The sequence below is a fragment of the Cervus canadensis genome, chromosome 12 (genome assembly GCF_019320065.1).
Source record: "Cervus canadensis isolate Bull #8, Minnesota chromosome 12, ASM1932006v1, whole genome shotgun sequence".
NCBI classification, from domain to species: Eukaryota; Metazoa; Chordata; class Mammalia; order Artiodactyla; family Cervidae; genus Cervus; species Cervus canadensis.
The window spans coordinates 76,868,839-76,895,198 of record NC_057397.1 but is presented as its reverse complement, the minus strand read 5'-3'; the positions used below and the strand labels follow the sequence as shown (position 1 = coordinate 76,895,198).

The 26,360-nt window shown below is 49.4% G+C and overlaps 1 long non-coding RNA gene across 1 annotated transcript; it reads right to left on the bottom strand.

Annotated features, from left to right (window-relative positions):
• Positions 1-1,364: 1,364 nt before the first annotated feature.
• On the bottom strand, positions 1,365-25,471 carry LOC122450911. Its single transcript, XR_006272275.1, has 2 exons — positions 23,743-25,471; positions 1,365-6,239 (listed from the first exon to the last, which is right to left on the bottom strand). It is a non-coding gene; the product is annotated as an uncharacterized LOC122450911 (long non-coding RNA).
• Between the last annotated feature and the right edge of the window lie 889 nt (positions 25,472-26,360).

The window sequence follows — 26,360 nt, the reverse complement described above, 5'->3', positions numbered from 1 at the left end:
ACATCTAGATGAATCTTAGTAATATAATCCTGAACAAAAACAAGCAAGTCCCAGAAGTCTATATAAAGCTGGATGTTCTTTTATTACAGTTCATTAAAAAAAAAAAAAAAAAAAAGCAACACAACCACCCAAACAATGATTAAGAACAAAAAGAACAGGGACCTCCCCAGTGTCAGTGGTTAAGACACCATGCTTCCATCACAGGGGGCACAGGTTCAATCCCTGCCTGGGGAACTAAGATCCACAGGACACATGGCATGCTCCCCGCCCCCACCCCCAAAAAAATGAACAACAGGGGGAGTTCCCTGATGGTCCAGTGGTTAGGACTTAGCGCTCTAACTATTGCCTGGCCAAGGAAAAAAGAACAAGAGAACGGTAAACAATATTCACCATTACGCTCACCTTGGGTAAGGGAAAGTGGGGCAGGATCGGGACGGGACAGCACGTAAATATAAGGTTTTGTCACTGTTGCTCTGGTTCTGGGGTTGGATGGTGGTTTGTGCATCAACCCCAGGACTGCATATTCCCCCCTCTCTATAGAGAGCAGCTTTCTAGAGACGGCCTAGACGTGACTCGTGAAGCTGAATGCAGGGCCCTGTCTGCTCAGTTTTGTATTCCTAGGGCCGATGTAATGTTGTCTAGTCACTAAGTCGTGTCCGACTCTTTTGCGACCCCGTGGACTGTAGCCCCCAGGCTCCTCTGTCCATGGTATTTTCCAGGCAAGGACTCTGGAGTTGGTAGTGATTGCCTTCTCCAGGGGATCTTCCTGACCCAGGGATCGAACCCCTGTCTCTTATGTGTCCTGCACTGGCGGGCAGATTCCTTACCACTGAACCACCAGGCAGCCTTATACATACTGCCCAGCGGAACACAAGCCTTCATGAGGCTTGTGAATGAACGAACAAGGGAATAAATGAATAAATGAGAGAAAGAGGTAACGTTCTTTTGGTTAATATTGAGTGTAGTCTGGATAATCACTCACTTCCTTACTTATACCCTACATGCATTAGGAATTGATTTCCTAATTAGTTGAAAATAAAAAAATAACATTATTTCAAAATAGCAACCACATAGCATTTTCCCATATAGACTATTCCATCAGTCAGTTCAGTCGCTCAGTCGTGTCCAACTCTTTGCGACCCCATGAACCACAGCACGCCAGGCCTCCCTGTCCATCACCAACTCCCGGAGTCCACCCAAACCCATGTCCATTGAGTTGGTGATGCCATCCAACTATCTCATCCTCTGTCGTCCCCTTCTCCTCCTGCCCTCAATCTTTCCCAGCATCAAGGTCTTTTCAAATGACTCAGCTCTTTGCAACACTCATCAATAACTGTGTAGGGAGAAAATGATTTCAAATCAAATACAGTAGAGAAAAAAACTTTTTAATGCACTTTTTTTTTTCCCCCAGGCAAAAGAGCTTCAGAAAACATCCATCATTAAGTAGTTCTACAAATGGCACTTTTGGTTACATTAGAGAATTAGATACCAGCCCCACATGTTTTCTCTGATAAATTAGCTGTAGATCAGCTTTACAATGCAACTCTTTCTTAGGATAAAAAAATGGTTAATTTGTTCTAAAGAAAAGAAAAGCTGAAATCCTAAAGGCATTGTTTTAAAAATTTAACATTTATTTCATGCTATACTGTCTATTGTTATAATTTTAATTATTTTGCTATAACTTTTAAGAAACAGAAAATAAATTTCAACCTAATTTAAAAATAAACATATATTAAGTACATATATTAATGCATTTGACAATACCATATAGTGACTTTGATTATGAACTTCCTTTTGGTACATGGTAGATTTGTCCTCTTGGTATTGAGCTGAGGAAAAACATATTATACCTGAAATTCTTCTTTGAATGAGTAAAACCATGGTCAATGACACCAATAGACTCCAACCAATTTGCAAAACTGAAATGATCTTGGGCTATTCTGATCATGGAACATCAAAATGAAACACGATTAATATTCAACAGGAGAGAATACTTAACATTATCCAAACAGATCTTGAAAGCAGATTATTTTCATGACATATCTGAAAGGAATGAGTATTTGGAAAAGTGAGGCTCCATTCTGGACTGAGAGCAGTGATTTCTAGACTGTTAATTGTTACTGCTCCAACGCATTCACCTTTTATAAGGTAGTGTGAAGCTGGTCGTACCTAATCTACTCAAACATGGATCTCTTCTTCATGTTACCCACCATTTCTCAACCAGAAATGTATCAGTTCATATCATTATCTGACAGAGATTAATAAGAGAACAGCAGATAGCAGAACCAACCCAAAGGGAGGTTGAATTTTCTCTCTACAGCAGAATCAACCAACATGGCTTTCGAATCAGCGCTGACTGCACATCTTATGCTAATGACTTGACGTAAAGCGGGTTCTGTCTCCATCACTAACACGCAGCCAGCTGGAAAACCACGCGTGTCTTCTCTGGGGACAAACTACGTCATTGCAGAGATTCTCCATGAGCGATCTCAATTCTCACACACAATTCCCCAAAACGCAGACACACACACACATAGGACACAAAAGTTCTTTGAAATCCTGCTTCCTGCTAATTCAGAATAATTCTTGGTGTTCTGTTTAGGAATGGAGTTCCTAAATTTTAAAGCAGTTCAACTGTCAAAATACCATACAAAATATTTACTTTTTAATATGCTATGATTTAACAACTCAAGGCCTGAGTTAAAAGTACGTATCCTTCACCTTCAGGGGTACAGGGCGCAACCGCATGTCATCCCCACCCCGCCCTCCACGGCGGGGGGGCCACACTGAGGGACTGTGGGGAGGGAGGTGCTGGACCCAGGCCCGCCCAACAAGACGGCTCCACGCCTCAGCGAAACACGAAGGGTGAACCCGAGCTCTGCGTAGCTCCACGTAGCTCCACGCCGCACTATGGTCTTAGGATTTCCTGACTCTTCAGTGTTCACTGGGCATGGGCCTTTGTTCACAACTGTTGCACTTCTACCCAGCGGGTGGTCAGTTATTGACATCTGAGTGCTGAAGTCTTTCAACAACTAGGTAACTCCTTAGGCGTTTATTCAAAAAGTAGTTATCGTCTCTGGGTGGATTAAAAACAGCCAGACTCTTGGCAGCTCCTCCTATCACAAGGGGGAGTCTGCTTTCTGACCTCTTGGTTCTGGGCCAGCTTTGTGACTTGCACTGGCCAAGAAAAGGCTATGGAAGGGACACTGTGTGACCTCCGAGCATGTCCACAGAAGGGTCTGCAGTTTCTATGCTTCCTCTCTTTGATCTCATGAGACCCAACGAGGAAGACTGGGTCAGCTATGGGGAAAGACCTAGTGAATCCATCGGAGGAGTCTCAGCCACAGCCCCAGGCCACAGCCAGACAGAGTCAGCCAGCCCTGAGCATCGGCCTCTCTGACCTCAGATGCGCGTGTGAACTCAGCCAGGACGTCAGGCTGTGGTCGGTCCCCGAGCACAGCTCTGCCCAAAACACCAACCACAGGCTCCCGAGCGAATCAGCAGCGTCAGAAGCTACGCTGTGGGTTGCCTGCTCAGACAGCAGGGGAGAGCTGACAGCCTGCTCTGTGTCAGGAAACGTGTTAGGCGAAGGCAACACCTGGGGAGCAGGACTCAGTCCCGGCCTGCAGACGCTTAGAAAGAACTCAGGGAGACAGACGAGGAACGGGACCATTTCCTAGGAAATGTCAGCAGTGCTGGGATCACAGGAGGCTGGTGTATAGGGGTCCCTGGGAATTCAAGAAGGGCATCCATCCCAGAACCAGGCTGCTGGCAAAGATTTCTCAGAGGGAATGTCTAAGACAACACCTCAGGGGAGTTCATAAGACAGACTGTTTCAGGCAAAGACAGAGAAAGAACATTCCAGGGAGGAAAAGCCACGTGTGCAAAAGCTGGAGAAAGCGCAACAGGGTCCTCTGGGCGAGGAGCGTTCACAGGGTGAGGATACAGTGTGGGCTGGGACCACAGCTCAGGGGACGCGCTCCTGAAGCAGAACTCGCTGGCGTCTGGGCTTTAAGCTCAGGGTGGTGGGAGCCAAAGGCTTCCCTCCCTTCACCTTAGTACCCCTTCCTTCACCCAGGTCTTCATCTGAGCAAAGACATCAACGCCACCCTCTGAATCAAGGAAAACTCTTCTCTGCTGCTTAGGCTGGCTGAAGGGACGTGGAGATGTGCCAGAGTCCCAAAAGTCATCAGGATGGGAGACAAGGAGCAGCAGCAGGCGAGAGGATGCCATTCCCGGAGGCCTGCCTTCTTCTCGAGGCACCCGTGAACACCCAGGCCCAGAAGGCATTTAGGACGACCTTTTAAAGAAAGCCTGATGGTTAATGCCTCCCACTTACTGTTAAGAGTCCGGCCTTGATGAGCCCGTCTCCTCAGCGGTAACACGGAGATGACGCCGCCGCTGGCCGCCCGGGCACAGTGTGAGTGCGGCAAGGGGCCAGAAGAAGGCGTCACGGACGGTCTCCAGGGGGGACGGGCTGGGGGGACAGGGCGTCCCCACGAGACCGAGCGTGTCTGAATCCAGCGTCTGTAACCAGGAGTTCCTGCCGCTGTGGGGGCTTAGAGACCACTCCTAAACTCGCTCAGACTGAGCTTCCAATCCGAAACACGAGGGCGATTCCAGCTGCCTCGCGGGTCATGATGAGGATGAAGAGAGAGCACAGTGCCTGGCACATGTATAAACGCACGGCAGGGCTTCCCAAGGCCGGCCAACAGGACTCACGCCAGCATCCTACATTACTGCAAAACCCTGCTCTCGGCCTAAGGCTACAGACGAGAAGAGCTGGGCTACCAGAAACACAGACGTCTGACACCTTCAGCACGGCGTGTCCACTCCACCAGCACCACCACGTTACAACCCATCACTAACAAAGGCTGAGGCACAACATTCATATTTTGTTACTACGTGATAAGAAAGTAGCCTTGTCATTTAGAAAGTGTTATATGAAAATAAAAGGAATTGAGCACTCCCTGACTCCTTAATTTGGCACTCTGAAAAACTTCCTCTATACACCAAGCTCCAAAATGCATTGTCTTCAAGACCAAAAAAAAAAAAGAAAAGAAACATGCATATGTACAAGTGGGCGAGAAAGTTACAACACAAGAAGGTGCTTTTGGTGAAAAGCAATCCCACCAAATGAGCAGCATGTCATGTCCTTAGAATGTGTCACACTAGAAGGCTAGTGAAAATTCAGGCCAATCAGGCAATGCAGTTTCAAGTTTTATCACATATGGGCCAAGTTCTAGGATACTGCACTTCACAAGGGACAGCTTCAGAGTGAAATCTTGCCAGAGGCATGATTTTGAATTATATATGTACATACAAACTTGTCTGTTTTGACATTCAACATATTCAGAATTATTTCTAGAAAGCTGCTGTTGCTGATTGACAGAACGATTCAGGCTCAGAAAGAGAAAACAGCACATACAGTTTTAAGTAATTATCTCTCTTTCTATCCCACCCACGTCATCACAATATTTTTGCTCTTTGACCACTGCCATAATTGAAAACACACATTAAGTTAGAAGTTGATACTAAAGGCAGGAATTAAGAAAAAGTAAAAAAAATGCTTCAGAACCTTCAAAATGCCAGCTACCAAGTACTATTCCTTTGGATGTTGCTTTAATTTGAAATTCAGTGAAATTGAGATCCTCTAATCAACAGATCCATGCTCGTTTTGGTGAGAGTACTACTTAAAGTCTAGAAAAACTACCGTACTGATTCCCACGAGGGCGATTTTAGCACGTTGCTGTTTTGGCGAGAGAAGCATCTCAACAACTTTTTGTGAACCAAGACCAAAATCAATGGATGAGAACTATAGATGGAAGCTGAGAAGGCAATGCAACTATGCGGGAAAAAAAAATTCTACGTCTCAAACTTTTTCTGCAGCGACAGAAGTTGTCTTTAACTTTTTTCTTGTTTAGAGACGTACTGCCTGGTCCTCCCACATTCAGCAGGGAGTCTGCAGGGAACGCGAATGAAGACGTGTGCGGGCGGGCGGAGCGAAGGTGCGCGGTTAGGGTCAGGGTTAGGCGAAGGTCCGTGCTCCGCCGCCAGCCCGCGCCGGCCGTCGCGCGCCCGGGGCCCCTGCCCGCCCGGCCCGGGCGCGCTCAGCACTCCAGTTCCTCCATGACCTCCATGACGATGGTCCGCGGCCCCGTCAGAATCAGGTTGCTCACCGTGCGGTAGTCGACGTGCAGCACGTTCAGCCCGTTCACGGAGACGACGAACTGACAGACCTGCAGGACAGACAGAGCACCGCCTGAGTGCGTGGTGGCCCCGGCGAGCGCGCTGCGCTTCCCTTCCCGCAGCGCGGACGCCCGGAGACTCACACGGCGAGAAGCAGGCCAGGCGGGAGAGGCAGGCAGGGTCCGGGGCGCCCGCGCGTGAGACCTAAAAGGGTGCAGAGGAACGCATCTCCAACGCAGAGGCAGAGTCACAGACGCAGAAGACAGACACGGTTCCCAGGGGCAGGGGGTGGGGGCTACACTGGAGACTGAACGAACAGACACACACGACCGCGCACGGGGCCTCCCAAGCGCCGCTAGTGGTAAAGAACCTGCCCGCCAGGCGGGAACCACAGGAGACTGGGCTTCCATCCCTGCGTCGGCAAGACCCCTGCAGGAGGAAACGGCAACCACTCCAGTGTTCTTGCCTGGAGAGTCCCATGGACGGAGGAGCCTGGTGGGCGCAGTCCACGGGGTCGCACAGAGTCGGACACGACTGAGCGACTTAGCAGCAGCAGCAATCACGCCTAATTTTCGCCAGAAGCGAAAAACGAGGATTCGCCAGAACTGGTTAAGCGGAAGCTGAAAGTGAAAGTCGGACAGTTATTTCCACCTCTCTGTGACCCCATGGGCTGCAGCCCGCCAGGCCCCTCTGCCCATGGGAGTCTCCAGGCAAGAACACTGGAGTGGGTTGCCATGCCCTCCTCCAGGGGGTCTTCCCAACCCGGGGACTGAACTCATATCTCCTGCAGGTGAGCTTCATTCCAGTGCACACCTGCTCTCAATTATTTATTAATAAATTATGTTAGTGTTGATGACACGAAGAGTGTGAAAATACTAAAACACCTGAAAATCACAATTTCCTTTTATTGTTTTCTGAGTGGGTAGGATCAATAGAAACTCAAACACTGTATTAACAAAGCTAACAAATATGAAATATAAATAAATAATATAAGTTCTATTCATATCTTAAATGTAAATATGAAATACAACATGTAAAATACTGTATTGGTAAGTCTAAAGATACCTATACCTATTACTTAGATAAGTCAACTTGGGACATATTAAAAGAGCAGCTGTGAATCTGCGGAAAAGACACAGGATCTGGAATCCAGCAACATGGATTTAAGTCCTAGCTTCCTTTTCTGGATGATCTTAATAAAGTCATCTGTCCTCCTCTAGGCCTCAGAGACATCATTTATAAGACAGAGTTGGGCAAAAACACTTTTATCTTCACAGGTTCAAATGAATGAATTTAAAATTGCTTTGCAAATATCAAGCCCTATACCAATAGTGGCTCCAATTAACTTCTTTTCCTTTAAAAATATCTTTTTTTCAAGGTCATATGTAAAACCAAATGGAATGTACAGAGTGGCAAGAACAGTGTTTATTTACTCAATAGACACGGGCTGTTGTCATAAACCTCTGTATCCTCCACTCAATTTACAAACTACAGTGTTGTTCTAAACAAGAATAATTGCTGTTTCTCCATTCCCATTTCCACAAACCTGTCTCGTGAATTCAGGGCACTTTTTTTTCCCCCCAAAGCACATCTTGTACAGAATCAGCAGTTCTCAACCATGGTTGAAGTCAGAATCACAGTCACGTGAGCAGGTCAGAGTGCAACCCGAAGCAAACTACGACTAATTTGCAGGACAATTTAGTGCTATTGTAATGTAGATGCTTGCTTCTTGGAAGAAAAGCTATGACAAATCTAGACAGCATATTAAAAAGCAGAGACATCACTTTGCTGACCAAGGTCCATCTGGTCAAAGCTATGGTTTTTCCAGTAGTCATGTATGGATGTGAGGGTTGGACTATAAAGAAAGCTGAGCACCGAAGAATTGATGCTTTGGAACTGTGGTGTTGGAGAAGACTCTCGAGAGTCCCTTGGACTGCAAGGAGATCCAACCAGTGCATCCTAAAGGAAATCATTAATGGGTGTTCATTGGAAGGACTGATGTTGAAGCTGAATTTCTGATACTTTGGTCACGTGATTCAAAGAGCCGACTCATTGGAAAAGACCCTGATGCTGGGAGGGATTGAGGGCAGGAGGAGAAGGGGACGACAGAGGATGAGATGGTTGGATGGCATCACCCACTCAATGGATGTGAGTTTGAGCAAGCTCCGGGAGACAGTGAAGGACGGGGGAGCCTTTCGGGCTGCAGTTCATGGGGTCACAGAGTCGGACACGACCCCACGACTGAGCAACAACAATGTAGACACTTGCTAGAGCTGTGTGTTTTCTGCTCCAGCATACTCAGGAGTCAAGAATGAGAACTCCATCCCCTCCCGATCCAGAGTGCTGACTTCAGAGCAAGGCGCTTCTTTCCTGCAAATGGATGAAGACTCTTTCTGTGTCGTCCAAGGAGAGGGCAGAAGCTCCCGGGTGAGCCTACCCTGGAGAACCCTTCTCAGACTCTCGAGGGTGAGACGCGTCTCCCTGTCGCTCAGGGAGTCCCCACAGCGTTTAGTCTTGGCCAGAACTGTATTCTCTGTCCCCTACGGAGTGTTTGTTTCCGTTGACCAACATTTAAAAATTAGGGAATTTTCACACAAAAATCTAGGTTTCTAGGGCACTTCGCTAGTGGTCCAGTGGCTAAGACTCCAGGCTTCCAATGCAGGGGGCCCAGATTCGACCCCTGGTCAGGGAACTAGACGCCACATTCAGCAACTAAAGACTCTGCACGCAGTAACAAAGGCTGAAGATCCTGCGTGCCATCGCTGGGACTGCAGCCAAATAACTAAACAAATAAAAACAATTAAAAAAAAATTCCAGATGCTGGCCTCTTTGGAAGAGCCTGAAGATCTAACCATATCAAATGTGGATGGCTGCTGGGCCACGGCTCCATAGCTGCCCCTTTTAACGGTCCATGTTCTCTCCTTTGCTGTGGTCCTCAGCACTTCCTGTTTTTCTTACACCTAGCTGAGAGGTGTTTTAGATCTGTGATCCCTGATCTGGGGCCACCAGAGAGAAAGAGATAAGGAGAGGAGGGCTTGGTGCTTCAAAACTAATATGAAAGTGTTAGTCACTCAGTTCTGTCTGACTTGCTGTAACTGCATGGACTGTAGCCCACCAGGCTCCCTGTCCACGGGATCTTCCAGGCAAGAATACTGGGTGGGTAGCTGTGCCCTCCTCCAGGGGATCTTCCCCACCCAGGAATCAGACCAGGTCTCCTGCATTGCAGGCAGACAGGTGGACTCTTTCACCACCTGAGCCACCAAGGAAGCCCTAATTAAACAGTCTGGGTTCCCTCAAATATCTTGTGATGTTGATCTTTAGCCTCTTCCAACTCCGTAAGAAGGTTTTTACTCAGCTAAGGTTGACTTGCTTCTTGTGTCACTTAAAATCCTCAACGATACAGAAATTTAGACATTTATTTCATTTTTTCCCCTTGAATGAGTGGAAAAAAAAAAAAGCCTTTCAAACATGTATCCTGCTTATCTTCAAGGTAGTATTTTTAGAGTCAGGCTGTTGGAAAGACATCATCTCTCCCTAAGTGGTCCCAACAAGTGCTGTGGTTCTAGCAGTTCCAAGGTCCTGTTACTAAAAATGTGCACAATGATCTGGAAAGGCAGGTACTGCTATGCAATGCATTTGGTTTTAATGAACTTCGAACCAGCATCTCTGGTACACGATGTTCTGAAAATCAACACACATTACAAGTGACAACAGAGAGCACACAGCCGGGAGAAATGATTTCCCCATTAACATGAAAAAGCACGGACACACAGACATGTGATGACCCTGAACAGACCGACCGTGGGTCTGTTCCGGCTCCCGCCTGGGGTCAGAGCGCTTCAGATGCCTCCCCAGGTGGTTATGAACATTCAAGTGAGGCGGTGGTGTTTTTCTTCTGCTTACAATTACCTTTATCAGATCGGTTTTCAAAGATTTGATTGCAATGCCCTCATTTCCACAGTTCACTGAAAAGAGCTCATTCCTAAGCGACCTGTAGCTGCTCTGAACTCATCTCCTACACGGAGGACACCTTCACTTTTTTTTTTTTACCTTTTTTTTTTACTTTAAAATTCAAGTATAATTGACTTATATTCGTTTCAGGTGTGCTGCCATGGTGATTCGATAATTTCACACATAACAAAATGATCCTCTCTAGTTACCATCTGTTGCCGTGCAGTCATTACGGTATTTTTCACTACGTTCCCTGTACTGTACACTCAGTCCTAATTTCCAGCTAGAAGTGTGTGCCTCTTAATCCTCTTCCCCTGGTTCACATGTCCCTGTTTCCATCTCAACAGTGCTTTGGTTTTCTTTCTCTTAAAAAAAAAAAAGCAGTTTACTAATTAAAAAACAAAGCAGTGTACCAGCTGTGTTAGAGAAGTTTGCAGAAATGGAGAAACTACTCATAATTCAAGTGAATAGAACTACTTACTATTTTTGCATATTACCTTCAAGTTCTTGTCTTCCCATAATATATCTTTTACCTTCACTTTATAAAGAAAGGATATGGAAGACATTATCCTTAATGAGCAAACTGCGAGAGAAGGTGAAGGACAGGGAGGCCTGGCGTGCTGTAGTCCATGGGGTCGCAGAGAGTCGGACACGCCTGAGCGACCGAACTACACCATCCTTAAAGAAGAGGAAGAACAAAGCCTTCCCAAGTCTTGGGTATGTGATGTCTGAGCAGCAGGGCAGTGCAGAAAGGTTCTGGAAACCGCAGTCGGTCAGGTAGGAGGTAACAAGAAGAGGGGGCAGGACTCGGACAAGGCGGGCTGCAATCAGGCTGGATAAACACCGAGGCTGCACCCCAGGCTTCCTCCTGAGAAGGAGCCAAACCAACGAAATAACCTCGCTGCTAACTGCCCCCTGCGCCCGTGCTGGCCGTCGGACGCTCACCGCTCACCCTCCGAGCAGACGCAGTGCCCTTGGGGTTGTGCATTGCACAGGAGCCCTTGTATGGCTGGGGCCCATCACAGTCACCTGAGGGTTTCAGCCAAGGTGGGGTGAGGTGTAGGACGCCCACTGCACCGGGACTGCCTCGGGGCCTTCTCTCTGCCCGGAGATCTTGTCTCCACTAGGCACTCGGATCCCTGCCACGGAAATTTCCTACGGAAGCTACTCTCAGCTGTTTTTTTCTTTCTGATCTTGAAAGAGAAAGAAGGGTTAGAAGGGAAGGCTGCTCCAGGCTTTCCCTGAAAATAATAAAACACTGAGCAAGACAGAGACCAAGACAGATAACATTTCAGAGACAGAAACAGTCACAAGGAAAAAAGACAGACCCAGACAGATACAGAAAATAATCAGGGAGAGCCGAGTCCCGGAGAGCAGGAAACGGACACTTGTCCAATCAAAGGAGGCAGAAAGCAGAAGCAAGATGTGACGGGCAAGCTAACGCTGAAATTCCCAATCAGGCAGAATCATCAGATGTGTCTAGAGACCACCCTAATCCAGCTCTCACGAAAAGTAGAATTCCTCCCTACAAATCCCACAAGGCATCCACGCTATCCTACTAGAACGTTCCCTGTGACAGGAAATACACTGATCAGTGAAGAAGCTTATTTTGAGCCAGTTCCATGTTAGAAGTTTCAGCTACAAATTCGGTCTACATTATTTAAGCCAACGTGTAGAAAACTGTTATTTGTCTGTCTCCGGCTGTGCTGGGTCTGGGTCTGTGCGCGCTTCTCTTTGGTCCTGGGCCCGGGGTTCTCACCGGCCGCTCCAGAGCTCGGGCCTCAGCAGCCTCAGCGTGCAGGCTTAGCTGCCCTGACATGGGGCATCATGGGGTCCTCCCCGGAGGGGCAGCGAATCCACGCTCCCTGCATTGGCGAGCGATGCTCGACCGCTGGACCGCCAGGGAAGCCCCTGTCCAAGACGTGTTTGCTGTTCAGTTGCCTAAGTGAAAATCCCATCCAAGTATAAAACAGCGGCTCTCAAGCTGTACTGCAAATATAAGTCACCTTCTGAGGGCTTGTTGAAAAAGTGAATTGTCAGATCTTATCAGCAACTCAACGGACATGAGTTTGAGCAAGCTCCAGGAGTTGGTGATGGACAGGGAGGCCTGGCGTGCTGCAGTCCATGGGGTTGCAGAGAGTTGGACATGACTGAGTGACCTCACTTTCTTTCTTTCTTAGACTTTAAAATGAATAATAACCAAGTATAAGATGCTTTAGCTGAGATCTATTGTCAGAGATAATATCCAAGTTGCTCAAAATGCAACACCCCAAGCAGCCAAACCCGCCACACACACACTTCCACAGCCACTGTGAGTCACCGGAGCCAGCGTTACCGTGGCAGACACACACCACGGCCAGCCCTGCTGAGGATGAAGCCTGCGGCTCTTCCACAGCCAAAGTATCCACCCCGAAAGAAGGCTGAGGGCGAGCCAGATTACGGGAGTCATGAATAGAGTAAGAAACACCTGAAAGCTGTTGAAAGTTTAGAAAGAAAAGAAGGTGTATTTTATTGTTCCTATTTCTTTAATGATGCATGCTCAGCAGCATCCGACTTTCTGTGACACTGTTGACTGGTACACCTGCCCCCCCCGTCCCTGGGATTCTCCAGGCAAGAACACTGGAGGGGGCTGCCATTTCCTTCTCCAGGGATCCTTCTGACCCAGAGACCAAACTCAGGTCTCTAACGTCCCCTGCATTAGCAGGCAGGTTCTTTACCACTAGCGCCACAAAGCTGTTTAAACTCTGCTCCAAATTATTACACCATGGCTTCCATAATCTAACATTCAAGACTGTGAAAGCAACAGCATAAATATTTAAACAGAGCACTGTATTTTTATGGATGATTTTAAGTTTCTTTCCTTTGTTATCCATACCTGTGAAAGTCTAGCCACTTGATCCGTTCACCAGGGTCACTTCTCCGTGTGCAGCTTGCCAGTCCGCAAGGGCAGTGTCCTAATGGCTAACAGGACCACCTAACATTTCCAAAGTTCTTTACATGCTTGTATATTGAAGCCCGGGGCTACCTTGTCCCCTGAGTGACAGATAATCAGTTCCCCCCAAATGGCCACTGATACCACATGGATACACACCTCAATACAGCGTCTAAGCACCTCTCACGCACAAGTCTCTTAGGAACAATGATTCGATTTTTCCCTCCAGCATCTTTGAAAAATGGAATAATGCTCACTTCATCATCATCAGGGGAGAAACTGATGGACAATGTAAGGGGCTGCTGCTGCTGCTAAGTCGCCGCAGTTGTGTCCGACTCTGTGCAACCCCATAGACGGCAGCCCACCAGGCTCCACCGTCCCTGGGACTCTCCAGGCAGGAACACTGGAGCCGGTTGCCGCTGCCTTCTCCGGGTAAGGGGGCAGTTTGACTCTTTTAGTGTCACTCAGGTCCTGCACGGTGGTCCAGCGGCTAAGACGCTACACTCCCGGTGCAGGGCGTCGGGGTCCTGGTCAAAGAACGGATCCTACTCGGCACAGCTAAGAGCCCGCACGCTGCAAATGCAGACCCCACACGCCGCAACTGCAGACCCCACACGCCGCAATGAAAACTGAAAACCCATGTGCCACAACTAAGACCTGGCAAAGCCAAATAAATAAATAAAATAAATACTGAAATAAAAAAACATAACTCAGACTAATCTTTACAACTGGGCTAGACCTATCAGGTCTTATGATCCTCAACCAAATTTAAATAACCACATTTATTTAAGTCTTCGGCTAGGGTGAGGTGAACAGTAACGATTCCTGGATTCAGATTTTAAAGATTCCCAGAGGAAGGGCACAAGGTGAATAAAGGATTGTATAATTACCCTTGGTAACAATGCTGCATGTAACTCAGCCAGAGACCTCCCCCAAGCCACACCATTTGCCATGGCGGTTACATCAGCTAATCTGTGCCTTTAACTGGCGTTCCCTTTCTGTTACCGTGACCGTTGCTCCCCAGTGGAAATGGGCCAGGCAGACCCAGGGGCCGCCCGTGTCCTGGCGGTGGGTGAGAGTGTGGGTGTCAGGCATCAACAGGCACGGACGTTGCCATGTTCAGTGTGAGGCACTCTTCAGTTGTCTGTAAAGTTCAGCTTATTCACATAAAAGAAACACTCCTAAAACGTGTGTCTCTGGGATCTGCTGCTTCTCTCCTTCCTTCCTGCCTCCCCGGCCAGGATTCCCCCAGGGGGCTCCCAGGTGGCACAGTGGTAAAGAGTCCGCCTGCAGCGCAGGAGACCCGGGTTTGATCCCTGGGTTGGGAAGATCCCTGGGACCAGGAACGGGCAACTCACTCCACGGACAGAGGAGCCTGGAGGGCTACAGTCCATGGGGTCGCGAAGAGTCAGACACGACTGAGAGACTAACCCACACGCAAATGAAGCATGGGGCCGTGGAGAAAGCCCTGGGTTAGGAGTCAGGAGATAAACTCTCATCTCGGCTGTGCACCCAGAGAGCTGAATCATTCTGAATGTGCTACTTCACTCTCCAAGCATTAGTTCTTCATTCAATCAATTGGGCTGGCTAGGAAAAAAAAATGTATATTTCTTAGAGACTTCACGGCACCTTTCAGCTCTAAAATAAGAAAAAATACCGACTTGGGAGTTCCCTGGTTGCCTAATGGTTAGGATTCCAGGCTTTCACCGCTGTTGCTCAGCTTCGATCCCTAGTTGGGGAACTAAGATCCTGCAAGCCACGTGGCCCAGTCAAAAAAATTAAAGAGGAAAAAACAATCACTCCTCTTACTCAGTGATCGAACAACTATTTACTATTATAACGACTGGTTTCCTGGTTGCTTAGATGCTAAGAACTAGGCCAGGAGTTTGCTCCCATTACATTTGCAAGGGAGACACGATTTCTAGACATGAAGTGGAGAAGGGTACAAATGAAGGAGTGTAGGGGGAGGCGTTCTCACGCACGTAAGTGTTCTCAACAGGTAAATAACAGCAAGGGCGGAGGTCTGAAAGACACACGACAGGGACGTCCCTTGCGGTCCAGGGTTAAGACTGCCTTCCAGCAGGGGCGTGGGTTCGATCTCTGGTCAGGGAGCTGAGATCCGACATGCGCGACGCCAACAGCAGCAACAAGACGCGTTACAGGGATGGTGCAGAGCACCCTCTTCACTTTCAGCAAAGGGCAGAACAGTTGCTCTCAGTAAGTGTAACACATGTGCATAACCTATGGCCCAGCAGTCCACTTCTAAACATGTCCCCAGTATGAAGACTGCAATACGATAAAGTTATACAAATTTCAGAAGGAGGCAACTAATCCATGATCTTAGAATTCCTGGGTAGTAGTTTCTAGTGATTTGCTTTGTAATATAGTTTGAGATGTACATGAATAATTTGTACATTTTCTATACAGTACAATCAATTTTTTAAACTCTTACTTTTTATAATTTACAAGTTCAGCCAAGCTACAAATTCTCTGAGTTATAGTTTACTCAACTGTAAAATGGGGATTGTATTTATTATGGGGATCAAACCTGATGAGGTACTAAGCCCAGTGTTTAATATCAGTGAAGCTAAATAAATATATTTTTCTCTTCTGTCCCTCTTCCCATACAATCTTTCCTCCAAAAGAGCCCCGTGGATGCAGATTTTTGGAACAGAGTCAGCCCATCGCAAAGGTCCACAGGTGGGAAGCCAGCTGGGCTCTGGTTTGGGAAACAGAAATAGACGTCAAGTTGCAGTTATTCATTCAGATCAGAAATTTAAACATATTTACTTTAAATGGGTAAATTTAAGTAGGAAGGATAAATTAGGAGGCTGTGATTAATAGATAGCGTGTATAACACCACTGTCTATAAAACAGACAACCAAAAAGGACAAACCGTATAATACGTGTAACTAGACTCGATATTTTGTAATAATCTGTAAGGGGAGAGACTCTGAAGAAGAAAATTATATATATTTATTTATGCTGAGTCGCTGACTCAGTGATGATAGAGATGTGCTGTGCTGAATACCTGAACGTAACGTGCAATTGTGAACCAACTACACTTCAGTAAAAGAAAGAAAAATTTAAAAAGAAAACATAAAAAAAAACCCACGGGGTGATAGGAGAAAAAGTTTCCCAATCGAACAGAACTCCATTGGTATAAAGAATCCATCAGTTCAGTTCAGTCATGTCCGACTCTTTGTGACCCCATGAACCGCAGCACCAAGCCTCCCTGTCCATCACCAACTCCCGGAGTCCACCCAAACTCATGTCCATCAAGTCGGTGATGCCATCCCCCATCTCATCCTCTGTCGTCCCCTTCTCCTCCTGCCCCCAATCCCTCCCAGCCTCAGGGTCTTTTCCAATGAGTCAGCTCTTCGCATCAGGTGGCCAAAGTATTGGAGTTTCAGCTTCAACATCAGTGCTTCCAATGAACACCCAGGACTGATCTCCTTTAGGATGGACTGGTTGGATCTCCTTGCAGTCCAAGGGACTCTCAAGAGTCTTCCATAAGCCACAGTAAATAATCAGCATAATTTTAAAGTAAACAGAACAGTGGGATTCAGTTAGAAGAATCTCTGCTCCTGTTCCTAAGATATTCACTTTAACAAAGTTGTTCCAGAACTGAAGTAGTCATACAGTATTTAACTAGACTCACAGATAGTCCCTGAACAAAATACTAGAGACATAAGCTGAGTCAAGATGTCAGTTACATCTATTGAACGAGTTCCTTCCATCCACAAAATGCTGCATGTTTATAAACACACAGATTCAACAAGGTGCTACTCAGGAGTTCTGAACATTCCTGGAGGAAATAAGTTGTGTGTCTGTGCTTATTGCATAACAGCTCTGACAGCAGAACACTGTTCCCGGAAAAAAAGAAAAAGAAAACTTGCAGCTGTAGGTTCAGTTCCATAAATCTCTCCACCAAGTATGCAACTGGCTAGAGAGTGGCTGGCGTGGGAGGAGGCAGAGATCCGGTTCTCAGACAAACACAGGAGCCGCTCTCCGGAGAATTACAGCCTTCCCCGCATTTGATGCCTTTTCAGAGGCTATAGGGCTCTGCGGTGTCCCCGGAGAGCAGACTCCACAATTAGCCCTGAAGGAAAGCCAATGTGTGCAAGAACAACTTTCTTCCACAATACAACAAGGACAACAACAAAAAAGCAGCTAAAGAGCTTTTGTAGCCAACTGAAAAATGCGAAGTGCTTGCTGGATTCAAAAAGAGTCTGCTCCCTTCCAGCCCAAACCGGTCAAAGATGTGTTTCAGACCCAGGCCCAGCCTTGGTCCACTCTGCCCGGTTGCAGGGGGCGGCGGTGGTCGTGACGCCCTGCTGGGGATTTGGCCGTGAGGAGCTCGGGGTCAGTCCAGAGAGCCTGGGCTCCCAGAGTCAGGATGAAGGTGCGCCTTCCTGGGCATGCTCCAAGACGCGGGCCAGGCTGACAGTTCTGTCACCTCTACGGGCAACTCACGACTGCACGGGGACCGCGTCCAGGGTCTGCGTGAGCTGAAGACTGCACGCTTTTGGCCTGGTGCTTTGCCCGCGTTGTAAGAAGGGTTCAGGTAACCGAAGAGAAGCAACGCGGGCGCCGATAATCCCGGGACTCCCTGGATGTCCTGCTCTGCTGGAGGAACCCGACACCCGGGAGGCTTCACACGGCAGGAGATCATGCCCCCCGCTCCTCCCACACACAGCTGGTGCCCCGTGGATGCAGGAAGCCCCCTAGAATTCCCCTCTTTGCAGACTGGGTCTTCCACCAGCTGGAGACACGCTCCGACCACAAGCATTCACTCCCACTGGAGCCGACGGCCAAAGCAAAGAGGCTCCAGGTCACGCTTCCTCACTGACCCCGAATTCTTTCCTCCACAAGAAACCTTTACTCAATTAGTAGTTTACCCTTAGAGTGTTTCTTGTTAGCCATTTGACACCCAGAAATTATTATGCTTTTTTTCTGAATTATGCTTTTTTTCTGAATTTTTTTCTGAATTATAAAACATAAAATTAATATACCCAAGATGTTCAAATTCAATGAGATACGGAACACACTAACATTATTCATAAGGTTATTCATGTTTTTATAATGCAAAAACATGCATTACAACTTTGTTTTCACAAATGCCATGTGTTTTGTTTTTGATTGGAAGATCATTGCTTCACAGGGCCGTGTTGGTCTCTGCCATCCACCAGCAGGTGTCAGCCACAGGTGTGCACGTGTCCCCTCTGTCTTGAGCCTCCCTCCCACTCCCCACCCCCCAGGTGTTTTTCATATATTATTTTAATCACAAGGGGGGGGTCTGTTGTGCATTGATGGTATTTTCTAGCAGGTAAGTGTGAGTCTGATCTTCTGTCTGTTTTTAATATTTTTACTTGGCCGTGCCGCACAGCTTGCGGGCTCCCAGTCCCCCACCAGGGATGGAGCTCAGGCCCCTGCACTGGAGCGTGGAGTCCTCACCGCTGGACGACCAGGGGTTCCTGAGTGAGGGCAGTCTTGTTCCTCTGCTCTGATGTGGGCTGAGAACAAAATGCATGTGTGCAGGTGCGTGCATGTGCGCTCTGTACAGACACACACACCCCTGTCTAGTTGGTAGGGTTCTGACGGGAAAAGTAAAAGGATTATAAACAGGACTAGGCATGGAGCAACCTCCTGTGGGGCAGGATATCTGGGACCCAGACCCTGAGACAGTCTCGGAACATCCGGGACACAGACCCTGAGACAGTCTCGGAACATCCGGGACCCAGACCCTGAGACAGTCTCAGAATAGCCGGAACCCAGACCCTGAGACAGTCTCAGAATAGCCGGGACCCAGACCCTGAGACAGTCTCGGAGAAGGATAGTGGAAATAGAACTCCCAGGGAGGGGAGCGACACCCACCTTTCTGCTCTGGAGCCCCTTCCTGACTCGATCGGTGGCCGCGGCCGTACTGAGGACCAAGCGATCCATGCACCCAGAGAAGAAGCTGCTGACCAGCCTCCCTAGACCGTCTCAGCTCAGGGGCTTGCGCCGAAGGGTCAGGAGAGCTCCACACCGACGCGGCGCTGGGCTGGGGCAGCAACGCCGGCCACCTCCCGGCTCCCGCCGCACCGCCCAGCGTGTTACACTCCGGGTCACGTCCACTTCAGAAGCCTCGCACACAGACACAGAGAATGTGTGGATATCTCCATTCCTGGGGAAATGCCTAAGCCCTGGCAGAGCTGAGAACACATTTTGCCAAGGTTAGCCACATGGACGAGCTGAAGAGCAGAAAGGAAAGCAATGTCCACTGATGCGAAGAGCACCGTGATATGATGGAAGGATTCAGGGCCCTGCAGCCAGACAGACCTGGGCTAACCTGGCTCTTGGTTCTGCCATTCAGTTGCACAACCAGAGGCTCTGAGTCACCCTTTCAGCCTCGGCTATCAGACAGAGCTAATCTGCAGCTCATAGGGCTGTGTGACGAAGAGGACGGGAGATGACACCTGTTAGGTGTAGCATGTCTGAGCCCGACAGAGACCGGCTCCCCCTTCCCACCATGCCCAGAGGACATACCAGACATAGCTGCATTAGGCAGTCTACCCTCCCGGTCAGCCTGCATGAATGTTTACTTATAAGGCTAATCCACTGGATTCTCAGCCAGGACCAAACTCCTCTTGCTAAGCCTGTATGTAAGAAAGTGATTATAGGCTGACCCTGAAAAGCTGACTTCCAATCTGGGTATTCAACAATGCTTCCAGGAACATTTTCCAGATGGCCACATTCAGGCTGGTCATATTGCTTCTCTCACGAAGTAGCCAAAATAAGCCAGGTCGTGTATACAACTCGGGTTTGCCAGAACCAGTTCTCTTAGAAGTTTGGAGAGAGAAGACCAAACCCAGGACTCCTGCCTTAAACACTTCATCCACTTTGGGCCCCGGCCTCAAGCAGCTAGAGGGAGCAAGACAGAGCGGGTTGCTCTCACAGAGACAGTGGTGGAAGCAACCTCATTCCAGACCGTGCAACACAGTTCCACATGCAACAGCTGCACCAGGACCGTGCGCAGAGAAGGAGCTACCCCTTGTGTGGGCACCGCGTTATCCTTCACTGGACGGATCCGTTCACCCTCCCCGTCCCCTCCTCGTCCTTGTACCAGGAACATTCTGAGGGCCGGTTATTAGGACGGACAAACATATAAGCAAGGGAACGGAGCTACGCGGTGTAAACTCAGCCAAGCGAGAAGCCCACTTCCCAGAGTCCCTCTCCAAGGCCGCCTCGGAGTTGCGTGGGCTCAGGAGAAGTCCACGTAGCATCTGGAAAGTGGGTGTGCAGGCAGCGTGGCTGCCCTGGTGACAGAGGCCGACAGAGACGCCGTGGGGCAGAGACGCCATGGGGCAGAGACGCTGTGGGGCGCGGCCCGCCCCACCCTGTGAGACTCGGGACCCGGGTCCTGCCCCCGGCCGAGGAAGCGGCTTCAACCCCACTGGCCATGAGCTCAGCACGCAAGGACGCCCCAGCGTGTCCAGCTCCGCAACCCCATGGACCGTACAGCCCACAGAGTTCTCCAGGCCAGAACACTGGAGTGGGGAGCCGCTCCCTTCTCCAGGGGACCTTCCCCACCCAGGGATCGAACCCAGGGCTCCCGCATAGTCCTCCAGAGGTTTCTCCACCAGCCTCCCCAGTAATCCCATTCCAGAACCTTCAGGAAAGAAAGCTGGAGCCACCCAACCAGAAATAAAGGTTTGGGAACCATAAACAACCGAGGGACTCACTGAGAGCCCAGGGAGAGGGGAATGAGTAGTAGGAAGAAGTTATTAACACGCACGCGGCGACGCTGTTGGGCTCACAGCTGGTTCTCCATCGCCCTTGAGGTGAGAGATGAACGCAGAAGGGCGGGCAGCTTCCAGCTTGCCCTGGCGCCCCAACCACCAGCCTGTATCTACCTGCTCCTCCCCCTGCCAGTCCAACAAGGACTCCCTCACCCACCAGCAGACCCTCTAAAAGAAGCATCAAAAAGGACCAGTCACACAGGCTTGAGACAGAGGGTGAGAGACTCAGAGCTCCGGCTCCGGCAGTGGAAATCTGAGAGATGGAAGCTGACTGCACAGACAGGCCTGGAAGATCTGAGAAGGGAGGCTGAGGACGGACAGAAGCAGGTGGACGGCAAAGGTGAGCAAGGACTCGGAGGCACTGCTGTGCGGATGAGACACGCTGGCCTCCAGATGAGACGGAACATGTCCCAGAGCGCTGAGCGTGTGGGGTGAGGACTCACACTGGGGGTCCGGACACAGAGCCGGTGAATGGTGCAGTGGGGGCGGGCATGGACTCGGGACCGCAGAACGGAATGCCCGGGACCTCCCTGACGGTCCAAGGTTAAGGCTCCGTGCTCCACTGTGGGGCTGCGTTCCGTCCCTGGTCGGGGAACTAAGGGCTCGGATGCGGCAACCAGAGATCCCACGTCTGCAAAGAAGATGCTGCAAGCTGAAATAAGAGCTGGTGCAGACACATAAACAAACAAACAAAAAGCCCCAAACGGAACACCTAATTATAGACACATATTTTTTCCAGCTCTCTCTGTATATATCCCATCTCCACACTATCAGAAGCTCCAAGAGAGGGTGACCTCAGACTTTCCAGAGTCTGAGAGACATCATGTCGGGCCCCACATACGTACCCGCAGCTCTGGATTCCAGCTGACACGGAAGGGGTGGCCCACGGCACCTTGGGGCTTCCCCAGTGGTGCTCGTGGTAAAGAGCCCGCCTGCCAATGCAGGAGACATAAGAGATTGGGTTCGACCCCTGGGTTGGGAAGACCCCCTGGAGGAGGGCACAGCCACCCACTCCAGTGTTCTTGCTGGAGAATCCCATGGACAGAGGGGCCTGGCGGGTTACAGTCCATGGGGTCGCAGAGTCGGACACCACTGAGCGATTTAGCATAAGAACACTTGGTACCCCGCCCCCCACCTCTCAAGGCAGCAGGCGGTCAGGCCACCTCTGGGCCCACAAAGACATGCTCTGTGCCTGGCCCTGATTATTCTGGAACTCGACCTCATCGGCCCAGCTGTGGGTACATGCAGGCCACTGTGGCCCCACCGAGGTCCAGCAGCTGGTCACACGCAGCCCCAGACAAAGGCAGCTTTCTCTCTCGTCTGAGAGCGGGGGGCTCTGGGGGCCTCCTGGGCAGATGGCTGGCCTTCCCTGCCCCCCAGCAAGACAGCCCCATCTCAACGCCTGCCCAGGGAGCTTTTCCCCACTCAGCACAAGCTGTAGCCAAATCTGGGTGGCTGCAGGTCTAGCAGGAAGGAGGAGGGGGAAAGGAAACACTTTCTCCTCGGCAGGGAAAAATCCATGTTTTAAACCAAAATACCCGAAACATATTTGAATTCATAAGAAATCAGACTCCTTAAACCAACCTTAAACTTGCCTCAGGACAGTATATGGTACATTTTCCTTCTCTTTTAAAAAAACCTCTGCCGTTCAAAGAGAACAGGACACAGTGGGATCTGCCCAGGCTGCGGGGCCGCAGCTATGCCCTGGCAGTGCTGCGGCAGCCTCGTCATCCAAAGGGGCTGGAAGCCCGTCCTGGAAGCCCGTCCCTCCTCGGGCCGTGCGGCAGAGCTGTGTCTGAGGCTGGCTCTCGGGGAGCCGGGCTTCCGGAACACCACCAGGCCCCGCTGCAACGACTCAAAGCTGCCGAGATGAAGGCAGACGTCACGAGGGCTCGGGCACACGGTCAGGGGGCCGGGGGCTGCCGTCGGGCTTCGTGAGAAGTGTGACGGCATGAGTCAGATATGCTCGGAACTGAAACGCGGCAAGGAAACACCTCCATGGGGAACGCACACCATCCACACGCCTTTGCAGGATCTTTCAGAGAGAAGCCACGGAACCCCGCCTTCTGTCTGAACCTGAGGCATGGAACCAGCATAGCCCCTCTTCCAAGCATGGAAGGACGAGGCAGCGCTGAGCACATCCTTTCAGAGGTCTGGGTGGCGCCTCACTCGGCGGCTGCACGAGGAAACCACCTGTGAGCTTCTGAAAAGCGCTGACGTCCCAGCCTCGCCCCAGACCCGGCAGTCCCGACCTCTGGATATTGTCGTCAGGGTTTCCAGGTGATTCTGAGGGACGCTGAAGGCTGAGGAGCAGTGGTCAGGGCGATCACTGAAGGACCTGCGTGTTCCTGCTCATGCTCATTTTAAACCAGAGGCTTAGACAGAACTCCAGCCCCCCAGCTGGAATGCACGGCACGAGAAGAGCGGGAACTCACTCTGCACTTGACCCCGAACAACTTAACTTGGGTCTCTGATTTTCTAACGTGTAAAATGGAGTTAATAGTACTTGCTCAGCTCTGTTTCAGGAAGTTGTGAGAAATGTAAAATATTCTTTGACCCATGTTTAACCAAAGCAAAGCATTTTCATTATTACTCTTAAAAACAGTTGAACATAATATAAACTCAAGAGAGGCCAGATCATATTAATTACTGAAATGACTATGATGGCAGGGGTGGAGCAGAGAAGGGATGGAAATAATACAAACTGGGTTTCCCCAGGGCAGGCCAGGCATTAAAACTGATATCTCTCTCTCTCTCTCACACACACACACACACACACACACACAGAATTTCACAGCACAGTCAGGAGTGCTCAGATCCTAGTTCTGGTTATCTTCCTTAAGCCCGAATAAGTCACTTCAGTTCTGTGGACTTTACTTTCCTTACCTGTAAAATGAGGAGGTTAGACCAGGAGACTCAGATCCTGGGGTCCAAAGGCAGACGACCCGCAAACAGCGTTAAACCATGTGAAACCGTGATTCTCTCACTTTCTCTCCGTCTCTCTCGTACACACACCCCCCTTTTCTTCTAGGAAAAATGCTCACAGCTGTCACTACCTTCTCAAAGAGGCATATGACCCCTACATAACGTTAAGAACCAGTGGAATCTTTTCAGCTCTAAGTTTCTGATTACTGGTAGTGGAAATAACACTTCTGTTGGTGTTGGAAATTCAAAAGACATTTTTATATGGGTGAACTTCCAACACATTTATAAATCTACCCTGGATGAGAGCCAATGACCATTGAATGCTGTCAACGACTTCTTTCCCCTCCCAGAAGTCAAACTAATTTGAAAGCGATGTCGCAAGACCAGCAAGGTCTACTCTGGCCCAGAGAGGCCTGCAGGGACCACAGCCGCCCGGGTCCCTGCCAATCAGAGGCCTTCTGAATATCCGCTCTCCGGTTTATGGGGAGGATGTGTGTGCAAGGGGCTGAAAGGGAGCAGGAAACGGATCCTCAGGGCTGAGGCAGACAGGTCTAAAGACTGGGCGCAGCCGCGATGAGGACGCGGACCAGTGCCAGGCAGAGTGGGGGCCCCAGGTGCGGAGGGCTGGGCGGAGCACGGCTTCTGACAGCGCTCAGTTCGCATGCTGCGTGAGGCTCCCAAGATTGCATCGTCAGGATCTGCGCTTGCTATCACGGGACACTAAGGTTCATGCTTTCAGCCTTCCAACCAGCAGAACATACCCGTTCAGGAGCCCAGCTTATATTGTCAGATTATAGCTTAAAGATGAACTGCTTTGGGCCACTCGAATCCTTGGGATCCAGAAAGCTCGGAGACATGGACACATTCTTTCTGGTTTTCAAAGCTCAAGCCTTTACTGTCAAGCCTTTTATTGATCTGAATTTCTTAACTCACAAGAATGCCGTCCATCACTGTCATGATCTTGGAGGACACAGTTTCGCAACGAGCACGGGAGCGCCAACCCAAACACAGTATTATCCTCTGTCCACAGGATCAGCTAAATCCCTAAGACACAGTAAGGGCATTTTGGGCTTATTTTTCCTCGTAATATAATCAGTTCCACACACTTACGATAACGGTTCCAAAGCACAGGGTCCAGAGCCAGGCATGTCTGAATTCATACACAAATCTTAACCTCAGGCAAAGTTCTTAACCCTCTGAACCACATTTTTTTTCCTGTCTGTAAAAACGGAGACGATGCCTCTGTCCAGAATTGCTGCTAACAGTGATAAAGCAGAGATAATGCACCTAGCACGGTCCTCATCACGTGATGTCACTCAACAAACGTGGCTTTAATTGATCTTAGGTCTGTTCTCACTAGTTCTCCATCATATCTACTGAAAGGATGGGACGGGTGCCCCAAAACGTTAAACGGAAAGACTACCTTCTTATACGACTACATTCAATGCCATCTGCCTCTTTACCTGAAATAACTAATACGTTGTCTGGACATCCATTTTCAAATTCATTTAGAAGACCAACTCTGCACCAGGCCAGATGCCAGCGATTTTCGTATGAATGATATGGCTGCCGTTGCTCTGCGGGACACCTTATATTTGTCTCTCTGTCTTAGAATATAATTACAGAGCTTCGGGAACTGACTCCCAACTATTTATTTGACACTTGAATAAATGGAATCAATTAATTGAGATTTTAAAAATAACGGTGAGCACCTGTTAAGTGTCATGTGGTGCGGTAGGTGTTAGAATGAAATTCCACTGTCTACCTGCCGTGCTAAGAAGCTTTTTCACTCTAGTAAAGCGGTGATGCTGCTTGAAGTAGAGTCTGCACTGTCTCTACCCACAGAAGTTAATTTATTGATTCAACAAACATTCAATGAGCATGTAGCAAAAAAAAAAAAAGGGGGGGGGGTAGCTATTATCCCCGCCCTCATAGAGCGTGTGTCCTGGAAGGGATAGAAGGAAACACATGCGTGTCCGTGAAGGAAACAAGCAGGGAGCTGAGAGCGCCGAGGGCTCTGGCACACACCGTCGGTCTGGTTCAACTCACCTCATTCCGTCCACTCTTTCTCTCGCCGGAGGAAAGGCGGAAGATGAAACACTCAATTCCCAGCCCCCTCTGCAGTGACCGAACTGTACAATCTCAGCCAATGAGACGTGGGCAGAAAAGCTACGAAAACTTCCCTTCCTGGGACTTCTGGTGCCCGGTGGTTGAGACCACACGTCCCCTGCAGAGGGTGCAGGCCTGATCCCTGACTGGGGAACCTAGACCCCACGTGCCGCGTAGAGAGACAAACAAACAAACAAAGGCTTCCCAGCGAAACCAAAGAGGAGGAAGCGTGAAAAGTGAGGTGTCAGAGACAAGGAGCCAAGAAAAGAGAATTCCAGGTGGAAGAAACAGCAAATGCAAGCTTGCCTGGTGGTTCAGCTGATAAAGAATCTTCCTGCAATGCAGGAGACCTGCTTTCGATCTCTGGGTTGGGAAGATCCCCTGGAGAAGGGAAAGGCTGCCCACTCCAGTGTTCTGGCCTGAAGAATTCCATGGACAGTCCATGGGATCACAAAGAGTTGGACACTGAG